Source organism: Onychostruthus taczanowskii, unplaced genomic scaffold (assembly GCF_017590055.1).
Source record: "Onychostruthus taczanowskii isolate IOZ18803 unplaced genomic scaffold, ASM1759005v1 scaffold40, whole genome shotgun sequence".
In the NCBI taxonomy this organism is placed as follows: domain Eukaryota; kingdom Metazoa; phylum Chordata; class Aves; order Passeriformes; family Passeridae; genus Onychostruthus; species Onychostruthus taczanowskii.
In genome coordinates, this window is record NW_024501460.1 from 1,639,145 (window position 1) to 1,660,490 (window position 21,346).

A 21,346-nucleotide genomic window follows, 5' to 3' on the forward strand; every position below is an offset into this window, starting at 1 on the left:
TGATATGGAAGGTAATGGTTATTGGTGATGGCATCTCTGAGAGCTGCTTAGAGTAGAGTCACACTTAAAAATCAAAAGAGTAAGATCCTGCTGCAGAAAGTCCTGCTGGCACTAAAAACTTCCTTCTGAAGTGGTACTCTCACTTAGTTGTGAGAGCCCTTATGTTTCCTGTTACACTCCCTGGATGCCTAGAGCTAAAAACATAAGCTATTAGAGTTGGAATTACTGAGCCAAAGCTCTCAGCCTGGGACTGCAAGGGATCACGATCCTCAGTAAAACATTGTGACTTCCTCTACAGTGGGAAATTAAACATGCCTGGGGTCAAGTGGCATGGAATGCCAACATATATCCTATTAAATGGTCCTTGATCCAGAATATCCTCTGAATTGTGCCTGGGAGCGGTTGGGACAGTGCTAGCTGGCCAATGTAACAACTGCCAGAGGCTGTTCTGACATTTGAACTCATGACAAGTTTGTTTATTCTCAGAAATCTTCCTTGACGCTTTCAATTACTAGAGTAGGCACAACCTGTCTGAAATAATGTTTTCATCACAATTCTGACCAGTGTACTATTCCTTCCTCTATCCTCAATAAAATGTACCTTTGACTGTACTACCAAAATACTTATAATTATCACACGATTTAATACTTACCTGGTAGAAACTAGCTACTTTAGTTAACAAACGGTCATGTTAAATATGAAACTCATTAACCTGTACCACTCTGCTTGTCACAAATACTGTGTTTTTATCACCAGCTCTAGCAATTGGTAAGTCTCATGCTTTACCATATGCCTTTTTCCTTACGAGTTCCTGGAAGATCACCGCTTTGCAATGGCAGTTCAAACATTCTTTGTGAGCACTTGGTGGCTGACAGACAAAAAGGAAAAAAATAAAGAGAAAAAAAGGAAAGCTTTCTGATGGCTAGCCCTCATGAGCTAGGAAGCCAGTGGGCTACAAGCGTTCTCCAGCAACTAAGCTGCTCCTAGGCATATCCATATCGGCCTTCAAAAGAAAAAGGTATTTCACGATCCTATAGGATACTGAAAACAAGCACTAGATGGAGCAGTGGGTAAACTTCTGGACTCTCTCCCTGCTTTTATTCAATCCATGAAGTTACCAGATAGCCCTCTTGGAATCTGAGCTGACAAGCTGATGCCAGGTCAGTAGTTTGTGAAGACACAAGTGTGCCTTGGGTAGGGCTGAAACATTAGGCTGTATTACATGACTCTTTGGATTCAGGGCAATTTACACTGATGTATAACTGGTGGCCACATTCCTAGATACACTCTTAGATGTTTGTACATTCTTCTTTGTCTAACAGTCTTGACTAATATGCATCCTTTTTGAAAATTTTCACTAAGGATGTCTAAGTCCACAGTATCCCACTTATCATTTGACTGCTGAGGATGTCAGTCAACAAAATCAAAACTAGACCTTTCTTTTTAATTATGGATAGTGCATTTTGCCTTGTCTGCCTTACAAAAATATCACAGCTTTTTCACAGCTGAGAGTCCACAAAGACTCTGGTCTTCCTTGGTGTTCGAACATTCCCAGTATAGGGTGTCCCTATCATTAGAAAATTCAAAATGTATATGAAGGGGGAGAAATTTTCACAAGGCATCTGGTCTAGGTTTCAGTTATTGTCCCAGTTGGAGAAAAAGTTATCTTGTTTGGAGAGGAAAAAGCATATTGTTAGGAAAACAGCTTAATGATTCTTAGGGTAACTTGGAGGGAAAAAGGAATGCTGAAATGAATAGCTTTTAAGCATTTGGGAATGCCAGTGTGGACTTCAGCTTTCTTTAAAGTACAAAAAATAGAAAAGGGGAGGGAATATTTCCACCTCTTCCCTTGACAAAACCAATCTTTGTCATGTCAACCAACAGCTAGTGCTGGGCTTATCACTGCCTCCACTCTGCCCTGCTCTCCCATCTCAGTAACCTGTTCTGGCTTCTGAAACTCACACCCTTTGGAACTGATTGAATAATGGACTTTTCACTTCAGGCTCTCTCAAATAAGAGAAAAAAATCCTGTGGGTTACATATGGAGTTATTAAATCTAGCTTCAAGATGCTACATTTGAAAATTAATTGTAAAAATGAAAGAGGGTCACTTCTAAAATGAAAAATTAAAGAGGATTGTTTTGAAAATAACGGTTGTTTTAAGGCCTTAGCCTTCCTTGTTTTTTTTCCCTCTGGATTGTTTATCAAAACCTGCCCTAGTTTGCCAATTTCATAGCAAATTACTTCAGTTTTCCAGAAACTCAGATGTCCCTCACCAGATTACTAAGAAAATAACAGTAGAGTATATAATGTTTGCGTGAGAGCTATTTGAAAAATTATTCATGTCAGCAGTTAGTCATAAACCTTTATACAAACATTTATATCACCAGAAAGCTGATGACAACCCTAAATTCTTCTCCTAATTTTTTCCCCCCCACTCTTCCCTTTTCTATCATGCTTCCTAAATGAGTCCAATGATTTGCCCAGAATTAATCCATCTGACTTTACAGCTAGGATATGGTCCAAGGAGGTGGGAACAGCTTACAGCTTGGTTAGAAGGACTGAAAAATAAGTTTATTTTATTCATGTAAACCTGGCATTTGGCTGAATTCAAGCATCGACAGGCTAATGGTTGTTGTTTAGCTGCAACACCAATTTATTTTACATTTTAAGACCCAATGTAGCATCATGCTACATCCCTCAGCAGCCCCAGAAGCACCTCGAGAGAGAGGCATCAGTGACTTTCCCTGCAAGGGAGAGCCCTGCCCAGCCCACACAAACAGTAGTTCTTGCTTTGTTCACATTGCTCCCCTTCAGTCACTGGTAACAAGAATTGATGCCCAGACAGCAAAGAGTGGTCAAACAGCTCGTTGTCATCTCCTCCAGCACAGGTACCACAGGCAGACACTGAGGAGGATGGACCACTGGAGACAGGAAATTGCCTCTTTTATCTGTGCCTGAAGCTGCTCCTGATTCAAGGTGTGATGGCAGAAGGTGTCAACACGTGACAGCACCCTTATTTTCACAGTGTATGCAAGATGTCAGCAATAAAACCTGGGCCTGAGAAAGGTTTAAAATAAGCAAAGGAATGCTAAATTACACCTTAAAACCCTACTCCAGAGAAATGCAAAATGATAGTATTAACCTGAGCCAAAAACACTTATGTTGGAAGGAAAACCCAAGCAAGAGTGGCTAAATTGACAGAAAAAAGACCTCAGTTTATGCAAATATGAATGACAATATTGATCAAGAAAAAAAACATCATTGTCACATAATGGGGAAAAGTAATTTGCACATGGCAATATCCGCTGGCAGTATTGCTGTAAATAATTACTTTGAGGTCCAATTTAGTAGTGATTATCACTGAGACCATTTTAAAGAAGAAAAGAGTATAGGATGATAGCAAAGTTTTGTTTGTTACTTTTTTAATAATGATTTTTATAATGCCTTATTAGTTATCATTTGTATTTGTGTAGAAGCCTTCATTACAAAAGTCACTCTACAGAGAGACCTAATTGATTTTATAGAGAGAACCACACTGATTTTGAAGACATGCACAATAAATATTACATCACTTTTACTTGCTCTTCTGTTGGCTATACAGGAAAGAAATCCTCTTTCTACCACATACTCTCTCTGCAAAACTGTAGACCCAGATGTAAACAGAACTATGCTAAAACAGTGAGTACACACACCATACTCTGCATTTGCCTAAAATATACAAATTATTGCAGTACGCTCCTATTTCAAATGACAGTTGGTCTGAATTATGATAAAGTACTTTAACTAAAGATTTGACCATTTATAAACATTTCTTGAACTTGAAAGCCATGCATTTATTCAGCAGCATGTTATTCCACTTAATGGGATAATAAAGAGTGGGAGCAAAACCAGGCTACCTGCACTTTTTGGCATCCTATGTAGCATTGTCATCAAAGTGATGCTGTGGCAAGGGGAACAGCTCAAGCGTATCACAAAGCCCTGAAACAAGCTATGCCATTATGTGAAAGTTCCCACGAAACCCCAGTGACTGTTGAATTATTGAATGTGAATTGCTTGAAAATGCAGTATTTCCAACAACTCTTTTGCAAAAGACTGAAGTTTTGCTCGCTACTAGATGTCTCAAGCAATAATAAAACCAAATCATGAAATCCCTATGCAACAGCAGATTAAAGAGAACAAAGAGAGTGTATAGTATTACTGAAAAATAAAATTAAGGATAATCTTGTATTAAGTGTTTGGATTCAGTCTTCATCCAGAAAGAAAATCCTACAATAAGTACCTATGGATTCATCTTCTGGTAGCATGAAATGTCACTGGTTTCCCCTCACTGTCACTATGACCCTCTGTGCAGTGCAGTCAAAATTATTTGGTTCATTGCTGTGAACTCTCTGTTCTGTTATTGTCAGGACACAGCACTCTTTTTCTGCCAGAAAGCTGGGATGTGTGCAAAGCAGGAAGACTTGGGCCTTGCCCTTTCCCACTTGCCTGTTGCCCCTTCCCCCTTCCCTTTCCCTCTCCTTCCCTTTCTGTGCTTTGCTTGGGACAGCAAAACAGCCTTTGTATTGGTGTGGTCCTGGGGAACTCGGATTAAGGGTCTATCAATTTATAGCCAGTGTACATATATATAGTATATGTATATTTGCATACACAGCATTTCATACCAGCCAGCTTCACGTGATTATGGGACTTGGTTTGCTTGCTGGTAGAGTATATCTTTTATTTAATAAGGAGGAGCGTAGGTATTGCTGTTTTTCCTGGATGCCTCTTGGGAACTTTCTTTGACATCTAAAGCCTTTTTCTGGCAACCAGTTTGTTCTCTAACAACAGCAGGCTGGGAGTTGTGATAGATCCCATTTAGTCTTTTGAGAAACAACTAAATTCTGTGAGCTAACTTGTCTTCTTTTACCATCTAAGGAATATTGGCAGGCTGCAACCATTTTCCTCTGTTAGCCCTTGAAATGATTCTTCATGCTTTTGTCACATAATTAAAATTAGATTATTGCAACTCCCTGCTGGCTGGCCTTAGAGCTTTGTAAACACTCCAGCTGGCCCCTAGGTTCATAGTGAAAGGGATGCTCTAAGCATATTCTTTCTTTGTCCTCTCTTCTCTCATCTGTGTTGAAATCACTGCACTTGCTAACTGCCAGCAGAATGTATTGGGTTATTGCTTTCTAAGGGCAGTGAACATAATGTTAAAGACATTATGTGCCAAAGTCTCTCTCAAGCTTTGCTTGAAAGAGCCTGGATGCAGGAGCTTTCAATCTATTTTCTCTTTGTTGGTGAGGTCTCTTTTTGCTGAAAAGAAGGGAAAGAAGGGGGAGGGAGTGGAGGAGCACAGGCTCTCCTAACACAGCATTCAAATAGAAAATGCATACAGCTACACGATTTCAAAAGCAGGGGCTGAATTTCACTGACCAGTGTGTAAATACCATGGACATTATGCAGTTCCTCCTTCTCCTATGACAAAATGACTCCCTTCCACCCCAAAACATGGAAGCCATTTTGAAATAACAGCACTCCCACTACAGCCAGGCTTTCTAAGTTCAGTAGGCAGCATTCCTGGCTGGCTTCTTTTTATGTCACATTTGCTTATGGACCGTTACTCCCACATTCACATCCAGCCAGTTCCGTCTTATAAATCTTGCATGGAACACCGCAACCGTGTGAGATTTGCCTGATGAGCTTGTAGGGATATCATATTAAAGTTCTCAAGGGTCTGCATGACTAATTGTTAATGAGAGAGAACAATGTAGGGATAATGGTGCTTTAAAAGTAAGTAATACTAATGGCATAGTTTGTGTTTGGATGTGATTGCACATCTTGCTGTCACATGTAGAGATCATCTCTTAGTGTCCTCTGGTTTTATGAGCCCATAACCTCAGCTCTATAATCAGATAGTCAGTAAGCACTTATTCTGCTGAAGGAGAATTATCGTGGTGAAGAAGCACACACAGGCAGTAAAGCTGGCTGTATTGAACTCTGCAAAACTATCAGAGCCTCACACTGAAGCCAAGAGCACATTTGTTTGGGTTGAGTTTTTACACAGACTTGGCCAGACAGTTCTATGAAACGATGACTGTGGCTGCAGAACCACTGGGGTAATACTGTAGAATACCAATATTGTCCTTATTTGTGCTTCACCTTATCTCTCATATTAATGATTTATGTTCCAGCATGGTCACCTCTGTGCCCAGTCACTTTTTCTGTGCTATCTATTCCTTTGGACACCAATATTTAGTCATGCAGTGCTGTTACTAGCCAGGGGCTTGATTTTAAATCCCTTGGACAGATTTCCAGAATGACTCCCCCATCCAGCTGAAAGCATAAGCACTGCGGGTCTTTGGCAGCTCTGCAAATCAAGACTGCAGCTCCTAGAAGAAGTCTGAAAACAGTTGATTTTTACACTCAGCTTCCTGCCACAGTGCAGTTTGTGACTGCTGGCAGCCACAACATAACATAAGCTCCGTTTCTTTTCTGCCCTGTTTCGCTGGGGATTTTGCTGACATAAATACATTACCACGGGTGAGCAAGTGCACAACGCCATGGCTAATGCAGAGAACATCCTCTCCTATGACAGAGATGCCATTTGCCATGCTCTGCTGCCTTCCCAGTGCAAACATCTCTGCTGGGGACCTCACCACTGCAGTGCTGGCATGCCACTGCCTTTGAACAGGGACAGTGCCAACCTCCCAGACAGCCGTAAGCATGTGAAGCCAAGACACCATGTATCAGGGCCTGTGCATGTGTCAAGGATAGGTTTCCCAGCCTGAAATGTCAAAGCAACTGTTTTTTCCCTCAGGAGGTGCATTTGTCTCTATGGTGAAGAAAATGTATTATCACAAGTGTTGCCTTTGAGCTCAGAGCTGGATAAAGACCAAACAGACACTGAATCCAGCAAAATTTCAGCATCCCCCTCTTCTCATCCTCTGACAACTTTTTTTTCCCCAAGAACCAGTCTGCTTCCAAAAGGAGAGAACTGAATACTGACCAACACACTCCTTGCTTCCAGACTTTACTGACAACTGCTTGGAAAGTGACACTTGAAGTTTGTTCTGTTGAGGACTAGTCTCAAGTCTAGTGCCCTTGTTAGCCAAATTGGGACGCTACTACTTGTGAGCCTGTGTCTCCTAATATTGGCATAGATAAATGGCCTCTAACTGGGCTCTTCGTTTTGCTCCTAACATTACAGACCCCACACAGAGACACAACCCCTGGTTTCAGACCTGGGGACTTGCAGAGGGCTGTGCAGTGATCCTGTTGCTGCTGAGTTGTAAAGGAATGAAGGGGGTGACTGATTCCAGTACGCTGGCAAGCCAGCAAGGACTCCAGCTCCTGACCTCACACCAGCTTCCTTACGGGTGTCAGCTGCTGACTGTGGCTGAGTTACTCACTGATGAGAGCCAAAGGAGCCAGGACCCACAGGGTATTTCACTCTTAAAACATCTTGCAATGCTGCAGAAATGCAGGCTTGTGGAATAAAACAGACAGTTAAGCAGAAAATGGATACTTTATCACTTTCCCAAAATGGGCAAGCAGAAAATCTCTAGTTGCCTTTCACAAGTCATTTCATGTTATTTCTCCTGTGTTGCTCTGATGTTTTTGTTTCAAAGAGAGTGAGGGCGATGCAAAGTTTTGTTTCTTTCTATATTTTTAATTAGCACCTCTGGGCAGTGACCCAATCAAAACCTCGTCTCCCTAACAGAAGCCTGTCTGACCACAACTTGCATGTTCCAATTTTCATTCACAGGCAAAGACTATCTGTTGTCCAAGTATTTTTACTCTGTCATAATCAAAATACAAATTGTAGCCTAACTTAAAATAGACATGTCAGAAACACTTGACATGACCTGCATACCTGTCAACAAGTGATAATCAAATTTCCTTGCCGTACTAAAGTTGAGCAGAAGACATTTATTTAAAAAAAACAACCCAACCTATCTAGTTTCCATATTATATTGAATTTCTGAGACACAATGGGAGTTTTTCTTTTATGCAAACGAGTCTAAAAGGAGTACAAGCAGTTAAAGGGATGTCTGCTGCAGCTGGGTCAAGGGTACAACTTCTCTTTGAAACAGCTTACATGCAGCATTACTGAAACTTAAAGAGCAGAGGTGGAATTATTTCTCTGATTTTTCCATTTATTGATTATGCAAATACAGTTTCCCTTGTATAAATATTTAGCTTCTCCATTTCTCTCTGAAAAACAAACAGAAGCAGGGCTAGAAAAGCAGGGAACTCAATTGTAGAACTGGCATTACGGTGTATTTGTGAAAGTTGAGAGCACAAACTGTAGTGCATTTTTAATGAAGGTAAAACCCAAACTGACACTGAGCCTTACAAAATTATTGGGAAAAAAATGACACAGAGCCAAAAGGAAACTTCCTACAGAGAAGATTTTTTTTTTTAAATACTGTGATAACATGGCAATGTTTAGCAGAAAAAGATAAAGGTATAAGGAAAGAGAAATTATTCCAGTTCCTTTCTGCATAAACTTGCTCTGGAAGTGTTTGACAGAAACAAAAAGCTCATCCCAAGAATACAAACAAATAGGCCTCTATAGTACAGGGTTAAAATCATCAATGTCTCACTAACTTGTGATCCAGACTAAGCAGGGCATTAAAGAATCCAAAAGAGCACAGCTTCTTCTATTCCTGAAGAGACTGAAAGGGTACACTGACATAACAGTTTCCAACAGCTGTGATAACAGCCTGTGCAAGGTCATGCTGGAGCTGATGGACAACAGCCCCTTGCACACAGAGCACTGGAGCCGTGCTTTGCAGGGCTGCCTGTTGCCAGGCTCAGCTCTGGTTACCTTGTACAGTATATCACAGACTAATCCTTCTGTACTTGTCTGGGTCCTCCTCTGAGGGTTCTTCCCCATCTCCTTTTCTGGTTTTGCCAAGGCAGAGGAATGCCTGTCCCTGCCTCCTTTACTGGATTTTGCCTGTTTCAGCTTCTGACGCAAAATGGCCCTTCCTCGCCTGGAGGTGTTGTGAGACGTGTAGAAGAGGGCTTTTCCTTTCCACACATTGCATGAGTTTGGGATGCAAAAGTTCCAAACCTCTGCTAAATACAGCACCAGAACAAAATCATCTCTTTGTCACGACATCGCTGCTTTAAGACAGGAACTTACTGGGTTAAAATCTGAGACACTTCTTATTTATTTGAACAATCTCCCACTAAGCTCATTGTAACTGTACTGAGAGGAAACTACAGTGGGGACTGCTGAACAAAAAAGCTCACAATTATCAACTGATTATCCCAGGAAACCTATTGCTGTGGGAGACGCTGTTGCCCTTGATCCCATGAGACACAAGGACCAGGACACAGCAAGCTTTGGCCCTCTTTGCTAGCCTTAATCCCAGCTCCAGGAAGACCACTGTTACTCCCTGAAAAACCACTCCATGGAAGAGGACTGCAGTAGCACATCCCAGAATACTTCAGCAGGGTAAAATGGGGGGCAAGCTGCCAGCAAACATACATGGTAAGTAAGGAAAGTAGATACCAGGCCTCCTTAGCTGATGAATATTCCAAAATAAACGTCACAGGAAGAGACCTTTCTCCTGTCCAGCAGCACAGCTTCAAGAGGGACATTTGCAGATCAGGTGTTGCCATGGGATGCCTTCAGATACAGTCTCAGGATATCTTGACTGTTTCCTGTGGATTCACAGAGCAGCTGAAAGAGTGAATTCTGAAGATCTTGTCCTCTCTTTATATGTAGTCTGAGGGACCTGGAGTCTGACTCTTCGTAAGTCTAAAAAAATTGTAAATACCATATAATTTCTGGCAGGAGAAAGTGTGACTGGCACCCCAGGGACACTGAGGAGCATTAAAAACTAAAACCCAAACCTGACTTTTTTTGCAAAGATGCCACCTGGATTCTGACAAAAACAGATTTGCAATGCAAATTTGCATATTTTAGGAAAGTCTGAGTGCAGAAGGCTAGAAAGGTGTCAAATGTCTGATATAAACTACGTTCTGAAAATACGTGGAAGCAGTATGGATAAAGATGATGTCAGAGGTGTTAACCAGTTTTCTGATTATTTATCTTTGCAGATGGCAATTTATGTCAGTGTAATTTTTAAGCTGCTTCTGGAATTCTCCCTTTCTGTTCCTCCAGGTTCAGCTGTCCCTTGCAATCCTATTGATCTGGACCACATTCTAATGCCCTGTGTTGTGCCAAATGAGGAGAGAACCAGTTGCATATGCCATGCTTTGCAGGAGGGGATAAAACCTATGCAAAGCAGTAGGAATGGTAAATTTTTAACCTTTTCCTCTTTCTCACACAAACTAACTGTGATTGCACTTAAAAGGCAGAATTAACGCATGAAAATACAGAGTCAAAGGATGTGGAATTCATATTCTAAGCAAACAATGAAGAGTAGCTGCAAGACTTTTGGCACCTGAGTATGATAAAGCTTTCAAGAGCATTTCCTCATGAGGGAACCTGAACTATTGGAGATTACACATACTGCACACTCAACTTGTACACTTAGAGAAAAATTCCCTTTTAGGCAATTGTAAAATTCATGTGTTTCAACCATTTCCCTGGCACTAGTATAAACAAAAATAAGGAGAAGAGGACTGCAGAGGACGATTCACAGATGCTGAGGATTAGTGGAAGGAACATGAAACCATGAAAGGTGTACATGCCCATATTTTCTCTAATGCTCACAGCAACTACTGAGTAAGCAAATGGCCACTCCTAGTATGACTAATGGTGTAACTACTTAAGGACTTATTTCTACTGAACTTTATGAAAGTTAAATCAAAACAAACCACACAGTTTAAAATAGAAATGTGCGCTATCTGCTGTGAGCTGCAGCAGACCATTTCAGCCCATGTATGATTTTAAGCACATGTGCAGTTCTTTGGAAAGAGATGCAGCACTTAAAACCACATGCTCACATTGCTTTGCTTAAGTGGGTCTCCATCTGACCACACTGAGCTGCACATCCAAAGTCTTTGTAACTTTACTTTGTAGCCATTAGTTTTGGACCCACGGGAAGCTATTTATAAATATCTGAAATAATTAAATAAGATCTGTACAACAGAAAAGGGAACCAACGAAATATGGTCACTATGGCAACAAATATTTTCTGGATGTAATTTTGCTTCTGATTAGCAAAGGCGTCCCCATGTTCCTAACAATGGCAAAAGTTGTCAGGCTTTTCTTGTTTGCTTGTTTGTATTAAATGTGTTCTTACAGAGTAAACCAATAAATGTAACGTTCAAGTATTTTAGACAAAGGTCCCTTTTCAGAAGTATTTCACGCTAGTTGAAAAAAAATATTAGAAACTTGAAAAATAAATTAGTTGCTTTCTCATCTTCTTACTGCTCTCCTGCCTCACTGGTACAGAGCGAGCCTCTGCTAGACTGAGACATTTCATAGGCTCCAACTCTGCATTCAGATATAAAAGTGATCCCTTCACTACCAACAACAGCTGAAAGCAAGGTTAGAAAAAAATGATGCCACAAACCAAACTGCTGTTTTCAACAGGCAGTGCTGGCTGACTCCTTCATCAATATCAAACAAAAACAGAAAATAAAAGATGCTCACACTTCAGCAGACCCCACCTGCAAAATATTCTTCTGGCCATGTCAATCACAAAAGTTAGGCCCTACATGTAGTACATGCTGGAAATGTCCAGATCATGTCTTGGTCAGGTACATAGTCTCTGAAGTCACCAACTGGGCCACAGCCTCCTTGGAGTTTTGCAAATTTCATGCTTTGTGGATTGAGTCTTTGATAGGTAGATTTTTCAGAGGGGTTTGTGAATTTGTCTGCACTTGGTGGAACTCAAAAACACTGAGGAGTTGTCTGAGCTTGCTCTCTTTTTTATTTTTTTTCCTTGAGTACATAAAACAACTTTTCCAAAATAGTTTCAAACACCCATCTTGTCCATTGCTAAATGAGAGGGCATTTCCAGGACAGGTCTGTATTTCCTCTCCAGTTTTACATTCCTGGTTTTCTTATAATCAGTGGCCTCAAAGGAATGCAGTCAGTCCACCTACTTTTTTTCCTTTCCTTTCCTTAAAAACTAACAAATCCACTGGCAGTGTCAACCAAATGCACCAAAGGAGATCAGTCCTCAGAGATTGTCAAGATTTTACAAGTTTCATGAAAATAGTTCTTTGGTGGAGACAAGTGATCTTTTCCATGCCATGACTCCCAGAAAAGTTTGTTCACTTATCACATATGCAAGAATCTGTGTTAGCACTGGGGCAAGAGGCAAAAAAGTACCCATGCTTCTGATTGCCCCACTCAAGGGAAATAGTTCAGTGAGAGCTGACACGTTTTTTAGACACTGATATAAATCATGGCTCTTCATGAAATCAGCCTTTGTGACTCCCAGTATACCTGACCTTGCCAATCTTACACAGACAATTACACTGTTAATATAGATCTTTAAGTATCTCTTCACAGTTACCTGTGCCAACTCAGATGAGAAGTTTTAGATTGAGGTCACTCTCCAGCGTAGATTTATTCATTTATTTATTTATGATAATTATCATGTGATATTTTGGAGACGAGAAATCTATTTATGCAAGAGGCATTAGGTTTGTAAAGCTCAAGCCATGCCCTCCACACAACAGAAACAGCAGCAAAGCCATACAGAGATGCCAGAGTAAAGGATATGCTCAGCAAGCCTCTGACTTGCAAAATCTGGGGTTGTTTTTCTTCTCTTTCCTCAATGCAGAAAATTCACACTAGTAAAGAAGCTATAGCCGAAATAAGGTATTTAGAAAATCAACAACAAAATAGTTGGAGCTGACATGACTACTTTCCCTCTGATCTCTAGCCTCCAAGCCCCTCTGTCACAACTCACCTTCTGGATACAGCAAAGAGCAAAGGAAACTGATGACCTCTCACCCACATCAGCACCCACAGCAGCAGCACCAGCACATTAGGCCAGGTTGCTCTGGGAATATACAGCTGGATTTTTGGCATAATATTTATCTTCTTTACTCATACAGTGTCTGAAAGCAAATATTCCTAGTGAAATTAAATGCTGCTAGACTTGTCTTATATTAAAGAATGCCTTCATGTCCCCCTGTGCATGGATGAGAAATTCATAAAATCTGAGGTCCTTTATGTTTGCATTGAGAGGGTACCCCCACCCTCAACGTGGCTGTTTGTCAGTGGGGTGACAACTGCAATGCAGAGTTATCTGACATTTGTTTTTCTAATGCACATGCTGTTTCAAAAAGAATAATGTAAATGTAAATAAATGTGAAGGAATCCTGAGGACAGAAAAATATTTCCCAAAAAACCACTTAATGAAAAGCCCACATATTGCTCTGTATTGTTTCACTGACCATATATATATGTTAATTCTTCTAAGCCTCATTTGCCTAACAGCATGGAAACTGCCAGCATTTTAAGAGCTGCTATCAGATAACTTGAAATGACATTAGACAGACCATACAAACAGCACTCAGACTCTAGTGACTGTTTCCTTGGATCTGATCTGAGATGCAGCATGGTTTAGCTACATGTAGACTTTAAGGTTGCTGGACACCACCTGAGTCCCTAAGCTTCTGTGGTAAGAGAAGTTACACAATACATTGCAACTCTGAGAAATGTCATGTGTTGGGGACTGATCTGAAATTTTTATTTATACCCTTGCCAGTACAGGGGATTGTTTTTCCCTGCTTCTATCTTCTCATACTTGGCTGTCAATTCTTACTCAGTGAGATGAGAAAACTGTTACACAATTCCTGAATTTCACTTTTAGGACTGTTTTCATGATGCATCCAGGGTCACAGCAGTGCAGAGAATCCCCAAGCCAGAACTCCCTGTGCTACACACTAACTCAAAACAGTCACAAAGAGAGACAGGCGGTATGGATCTCAACCGCAGAGATACTCTGAGATCGTGAAAACACTTGTGCATGTACTGAACTCATTAAAAGGAGCTCTATTATTTTCTAGGGTCTTTTCACATGTTTCAGAAGATGCCTATTAGGATGACAGCACAGACAAAACAAGCAAACTTACAAAGGATGCCTTTACAGAAGAGGGAGGAGAACGGAACAAATCCTTCAGAACAAACTGTATTTCTAGTACACAACTATGCATCCTTTCACCAAGATTTCCTCCATTTAAATAAGATTATGAAAATATTTTCCCATCCCCTGCATATAATGTCAAATTTAAATTACTCTTCTTACTCACTAGTATTTCTCATGAACTTCTCATCTGGTTGCATTTAGAGTATCTGGTTTTTTCACGCCACTGCCTTCCCCCATCCCTCCATTTCAATAAAACCTGTTAACGCACTTGAGAGTCAAACATGAACAAAAAATCTCCTATTCCTTCCAAAGTATGGCATTCATGAAGATGACATAAATAAATAAACATTCTCTAGTGTTCTGTTTCTTTTGTCTAGCTTATTGGTGTTGAGAAACCCTCTTCTTCATTTATTTATGTTGGTATTTTATTTCCTTATTGAGTTTCAAAGATGAAAAGAGAAAAATAAGTACCAAGGAAATAGCTGAGAGATTGAAATGACCAAGAATTTTCCCAGGGAGGTTAAAAAAAATATGCTTTAATATGAAGAAGTTGGTGTCTCATGATTTAATTTAATATACCTGCTTTTTATATGGAATGCATGACATTCTGTGTATGAGAGTAGACAGCAAGCCAGTATAGTAAAATCAATGTGCAGGAATGCAGTTTCTTCCAATTCTGATTTAGTGATATTGCATTTTACTCCCCTAAAAGATTGTTGTGCTTTGAAGTGAGGCAATCCTGCCTAGTCCAGCCTTATTCAAATGCAAAATATGTACAGATCAGACAGCAAGTCAGTTTTGCACCAATCCACTGAGGTCCCCTGCACATGCCTGCAGCAGATGCAATATCCTTACCTTTCCCCAAATTCCCTAGGGACACAGCACATGACAACATACTTGCAGCTCCCATGAAAAGACAATGTGCACAGGATCAAGTCAGCAAGTGGGATGATCTCTTTATGTCACCTCATACTTCATTAGAGATCTTGGTAAATTGAGCAAATCTCAAAAAATTATTGCTCAGACTCTAATTTTAAAACAAATTGATAAACCTCAGTGAAAATGAACAGACTTTGACAAATGCTAATTGGGTAGGCAAGATGCTTATCTTAGGTCTCACAATACAGTCTACCTTTTGTGACTTAAAAACTTCAAGCACTACACCTAATTCTTATATGCAACTAACATGAAAATTTAATTGTTTCATGTTGCCTGGGTCCATTTTTCAAAGCCACAGTAATTCTTTGGTAGAATTAAATACAGTTTGATCCTTGTACATGGCTTACCAAAGGACAATGTAGTATCTTTTCTACAGCACTGTTAAATACACTCACAGTTGTATTTTCTCAGAAAAGGTCCTTTCTAGAGGTGAAAATGGAGGCATTAGAACACAACATGCTTTCTGTGTCCTACTTCATAACCTCACACCTTATATGAACTGTGAAACTTAAGACTAAGGGACAAACATGACAAACCAGCCAAACAGTACTATTTTTATTCTCATGACAAAGCCTGTGTTTGGTTGGTTGGGTTTTTTTAACTTCTTTTTAAAGACAAAAGTCATGCCTTTTCCAACTGAGGACAATAAAGGCTGTAAGAATGCTTAGAAACCTCACATTACCTTACTGGGTTGCAGCAATAAGTATGTAGATGCTACACTGATGAAACTCCCGCTTCTCGAGCGGTAACATGCTCAAACTTCCACTTATTCTGCAAAACAAAACAATAAAAAAAACCCCAACCTGCTGCATAGTTTTGAAGCTGTAGCCCTTGGGCCTAGAATCTTACAGGTTAAACTCTAGAATCTTACAGGGGCCTTTTTGGGCCTAGAATCTTACAGGTTAAACTTACAGGTAAATTTTTGACAGAATTTGACTTTCAAATTTGTAGGGTAAATGTAGAAAGCAGTGGTGACTCAGTGCAGGCAGAGCTCCTCCCTTCTGAGTCACTTCTGCTTGGATATCACAGGAAGACGGGAGCAGTGCTGTATACCTGCAGGTGTCACCTTACCAAGGGATCGTACTACAGCGATCCTGACCTTTTGGCAGGGTGTGAAGAAAGCCTCCACGATCTTTTGCAGATGGAGGGTTATTCCACTTTAGTGTGTGGGCCAAATTCTAACTCTACCTCGTTTCTACCTACAAAAGAAAGAAAACGGACAGGAAAAAAAATTATCTCCGAACCAGCACAGATCATGTGGTCTGACAGCACTTGAAGAAGAGGAATGCTGTGTTACAGAGGAGCGCTGGCCGTACCACAGCAGCAGGTGGTGAGACTCAGTGCAGGGTAGTAAATCTCTCCAAGGTCCTTCTGGAATGAAGGCACTGAACAGCCATCACATGCTGGTGGTTTTTTTAACAAATCACATCTAATCCAACAAGTGGAACCACCTAAAAGCTATTGTTATAATGCAGCTATTTTTAGTTGAAGAAACCAAGACTGCAAAGTAAACTGGATAGTAAGAAGCTCAGACTAAAAATACTTGACAGTAACATGATATCTTTGGATCAGAAAACATGGCTGTGCTAGTAAACAAGCTACTTTCTCCTACAGCACAACTCATAAGCACGGCAATACACTGTCTGTCCAGAGACAACAGTGCATAAATGGGATGACCTCCAGCTAAAGTCCATCTTCCCTCCTAAATCCTCTGTTCAGGACTTGCAAAGAAAGTCTCAAGCTTTAGTCTGATTGTCCAAGTCACAACATGAAGAATTCCTCCACATCCCTAGCAAAAAATGCTGTGAGAAGAAGATGGAGCACAAATCTAATTCATCTGCATTTCCTCTATGTGTCTTTGTGCCCCAGATACCTCCAAAGGAAAGGAGAAGACAGTTCTCTGGAGCAGTTGTCTCTCTTCTTTGCCCATGCTATGATTAGCAGACATCCCTGGGTGAGTGCTGAGGAACACTGAAACCTCTCTTTTCCTCTAAATGAAAAAGTAGTCAAGGGAACATTTTGGACTCTAATTGCTTCAGCAGTGAGGTGAAAGCAAATTTTCTTGCAAACTCAGCTTCCTCAGTACAAGCAACACAAGAAAAACTAAGTCCTTTAAAAAAAAAAAAAAAAAAAAGGGTTGGGTTGAACTTGACAAATGAGGATGTGGTATTTTCTGGCCATAAATTAGAACCTTCCAGCTCTCTGACAGGAAAGCGCAAGTCACTCCTCTGGAGGGCTGAGAGTGCAAGAGGCCGCTGACACGGCTATTCCTGAATCCAGAGCTGCAGCACTATGGCATTCATGTCATCAGTTTCTCACTAAGGACTAAGGGGCTGAAGCATGTTTGAATGAGCTCTTCTCTGCATTTCTAGCCATGTATCCACATTTCATTTCTACTAACCTACTTCTGCTAAGAGATGTGCAGTGTTCTGTGAGGCTGATGTCTGGCATACAGCTTGTCGACTGCCAGTTTAATCCCTTGTAATAATAACTGGTGAGGGTTTAGTGTATGTCTTTCACCAGCATCCCCATATTTGTTTCTTTTTTCTTTTTCCACTTATTTGACTGCAGGTCAGATGCAACTTGATGAAATTTGGTTTAATTTCTTTGCTTTTAGTAGTGCTTCACTAGTTTAGACTGATTGAGAATTTTTTCTCAACAGTATTCTTTGTACCAGACTTCTTGTTTTGCATACAAAATACAAGCATGCAATGAGTTTTGTGTTTTATCAGTCCAGGCTATGTGTATATGGCTCAGCAGACAGGTCCAAGCACTGCTTTTCCCATTGGGCACTATGGTGGGGCAGGTGTACAACATTTTAAATATGCACAGGAGTGTGCTTAGCAGGCAGTCATTCAGCTATCATGCCACACAGAACACCAATGCCATTTTGCAGATTTGTTAAATGTCTCTCAGTTGCCTGTGATCAGGACAGGTAAGCATGAGACTCAGGTGTTTCACACTGCAATTTCTAAGTTTTAGCTAGTCTGCAAATCCCAATTTATTGCTTCCCTGACACAACTGCCTTGCTTTTTGTCAACATTAAGAATCATTTTTCTAACCCTGAGTGTGTCCCATGGTAGGTGTGAGAGCTTTGTGATTCTGCAAGTTCAGCCTCTGGCATTGGCGCTCCCTCCATTACAGCATCCTAGGACAACTTCAGTTCACACCCAGCACCAGCCGCATTCTACTTTCTGAACTGTTCTAGCACTGGCCAGCACTGTTCAGTATAGCACCCATGACTTCGTATTCATGAACACTTTCCCTTGGGTTTTTTTTTCCTAAGATACCTTTTCCTCGTGTTCCCCTACCAAATGACATGCATTGTAACTTTTATGGATGCCTTCAACCTCTGGCTTCACTCATCATTCACCTCTGCTTCCCCTGACATGCCTATTATTTTCCTACAGATAGGCAATGTGTCTTAAATCTACAGTTCTACAAGCTTTGAATTTTGTTTGCTGGATCACTGAAATTCTGTGTCACCTCTTCCACTGCCCTTTAAAGGGAAAAATATTCCCATCAGAAACTATACCTGGTGGTTGACATTTGGTGATTTAATTGGGAATAAGGATGTTTTCATAGTTGAAGTTCATGTGGCTTAGAGCTCAAATACTGTAACAAAATGGACTTTGGAATACAGCAATATTAATAGGCTTCAGGGGGGGAAAAAATCCTACGATGAAATCTGTTATAATTGGGACACTATCAGGAGAGAGGTGGTGGAAGCTTCCCCAGTTAGGAAACTTAGCAGAAATTCACAATTCAAGAACATGAGTGTACTACCTACTTTATGCTTCCCTAGGCAAAGTCAAACTATCACCCATGTAGCACACACTGAGCAGAGCAGAGGTTAGACATTCTGCTCTTCTCTGTAATGGGACGTGGTTGGTGGAAGTGCAAAGATTAGCAGACAAAGCTGTGCCTAATGTTATCAGCCGAATGCTTTCACGGAGCTGTGGCATTATGGAACTTCAGCAGAAATGTCTCACTGACCGAACTGATGGTCTTACTAGGTTAACAGAGAAAGGATTACTTTTATTTTCAGCCCTGCATAACAAATCATGGTGGTTTAGGCCCCAGGCATTCTAATAATAGTGTTAGCAAATAAAATGTGCATGTAATATATGTATACGTATACGTATATGTATATGTATATGTATATAGAAATTCCAGCCGCATTTAATTGATGGTGCAGTGAATGTTCCGAAGACCACTATTATTTACTGAAATAAAGCACTAGCAAGAATGACTGGTGTGCAATATAATCAGGGTCTTTGTTGTTTCCAGAAACCTAATGAATGAACACACAACATCCATTGGTTTCCAACATGACAGGCATATGGTGTTCATAAATAAATAAAAAGCATGATATTACAGTTACGCTGATACCACTGAGTGGCAACATTTGGTAAACTGGAAAGCTGTCTATTCTATCCTACCTCTTCAGCAAAAACACAAAAATCTCTGAGTAAAACCAATTAATTGTGACTGATAGCTTTTGGGGTTTCCTCCCATTAAGCCGTGTTACTAAGTTCCAAATGAAACACTAGATCGCTTTCACATTTATAGCTTTGGATATATATATTTTAAAACCATTAAAATTACATAGAAGGTAAGTGGCAACTATAATACCCTTCAGCAAAAATACCTCTGTACCTAGGAGAGATTCCCAGCAATATAAAAGACTGCAGCAGGACCTGGGTGCCTATGTTCTACTTTGATTTAAAACTGAGATCCTGAAAAGGCCAAAATAGCTGCCTACAGGAACAACCCTGCTCTTTTACAGTGATCTACTCTTTGTGGTACTTACCAAAACATGGGTAGCCCTGGTTCAATTTCCAAATTTCCATGTGTTTAGGAACCTCAGTCTCACATCTCTCCCAGGAATGCTCCACCGAGACACTCCTTTTCCACAAGTTCTCACTTCTTGCCCAAACTGCCACACTTCACCAGTGGCATCATTCCTGCAAAATTTGCAGCATATAGGAATACATTTCTTTCTGCTACACTTGCATTCCAAAGCCACAACCAGAAAGTCATTAGCTGATCCATCTCAAAACACCAAAATACACCAAAATACATATTATCTCAAGCAACTGGGAAAATGACACTGGTGAAGTTGTCCACGGACTTCCCTTCAGCACAATAAATGCTGTACAGTCCATGCCTTTAAATCTTAAAATCCATTAGTCTTGACTGCAAACTTAGCCAGACATCCAGCATGGCCAGGTAAACACTGTCCCACCAAGTCAAGCTAACTTCAGGCTAATCCTCATCTGAATTCATCCAGATTCATCAGTTTTCTGTGGGACCTACAGATTCTGTAGATAAGCCTCACTCTTCAAGCTTTGGAGAAACCTGCCCTCCATAAAGACACAAGCCCCAGTCAGTCCAGAACATTTTCACAATGGGTGAATCAGAAAGAACTCCCTTTCTAGGCTGTACATGGTAACCTCCTTTGGATTAAGACTAGCCCAAAATCTGGAGTTAACATATGGTATATGAGAGAAGCATACAATATATTCCTGATCACTAAAGTGTTCAAATGGTCTTTAATTGATTTCGAGATGATAGAGGTCACCTTTCTCTTTGAGTAAACCTAAAGTGGCGATTAAGACTGAGATATTATTGGAAAATATTTTTATTTCTGAGGGCAGCTGAAGGAGTAGATAGACTCGTGCAAGTAGAATCATATCAGCCACAGTTAGGTCATAAGATCATGCATCCAAGAGCTGGAGCTCTGTGTTTGTTTTTCGCAGATTATTCCACACAAAAATAAAGGCTTGTGTTGACAGTGGACTGAATGGACTAGAGGAAGTTGCAAATGATGGGGTATCACTTCTCTGGGATTTAGGTAAGGATTCCTAGGAATCCTAAGGCTGGAAAATCATAGCCTAGATTCTGTCAGGACCACCAAAGCAGAAAAAGGTATAGAAGGGATGTAAGGTAAAACTGAGTTTTGAGGAATTATACTTCAATAGTAGGGGTTGTTTTCCTGTGATGGTGTTTGTGATACAGTTCAGTTATAGGAATGAATAGAGAACTGTATTTATTCCTGAATTTTACTGGGATTGCCATCTTAAATTGAGGGTGCTAATACAGTAGTAGGACTGTTGTAGCATAGCTTACAGGATATATGTTGATCTGTTAATGGCCAGCTTCACTTCTGGTTTTACAGAAGAGGATGTGTTAGCCTGTCAGAGTAGGTCGAAAACTGTACTGGAGATATTTTGAATTAGCAGTATGAACAAGGGCTGCTTGATGAACCCTACCTAAATGCAAGAAGCTTGTCTTTTGTTGAGACACAGGTGTGGAAAGTTAGGGTTTTCTTCTGAAAAGAAAAAAAAAACAAAACAAAACAAAAACAAAAACAAACAAACAAACAAA

General features: G+C 40.4%; 2 long non-coding RNA genes across 3 annotated transcripts; one reads left to right on the plus strand and one right to left on the minus strand.

Annotated features, from left to right (window-relative positions):
• Positions 1–2,649: 2,649 nt before the first annotated feature.
• Positions 2,650–19,925, minus strand: LOC121340475. 2 transcript variants are annotated; one of them, XR_005953314.1, is made up of 5 exons: positions 19,770–19,925; positions 15,815–16,155; positions 15,639–15,778; positions 9,484–9,756; positions 2,650–3,059 (listed from the first exon to the last, which is right to left on the minus strand). It is a non-coding gene; the product is annotated as an uncharacterized LOC121340475 (long non-coding RNA). The 2 variants fall into 2 exon arrangements; XR_005953313.1 differs by lacking the exon at positions 2,650–3,059 and having other exon boundaries at positions 9,626–9,756; positions 15,639–15,727; positions 15,869–16,155.
• LOC121340476 lies at positions 9,626–14,424 on the plus strand. Its single transcript, XR_005953315.1, has 3 exons — positions 9,626–9,750; positions 10,123–10,257; positions 13,938–14,424. It is a non-coding gene; the product is annotated as an uncharacterized LOC121340476 (long non-coding RNA).
• Positions 19,926–21,346: the final 1,421 nt, after the last annotated feature.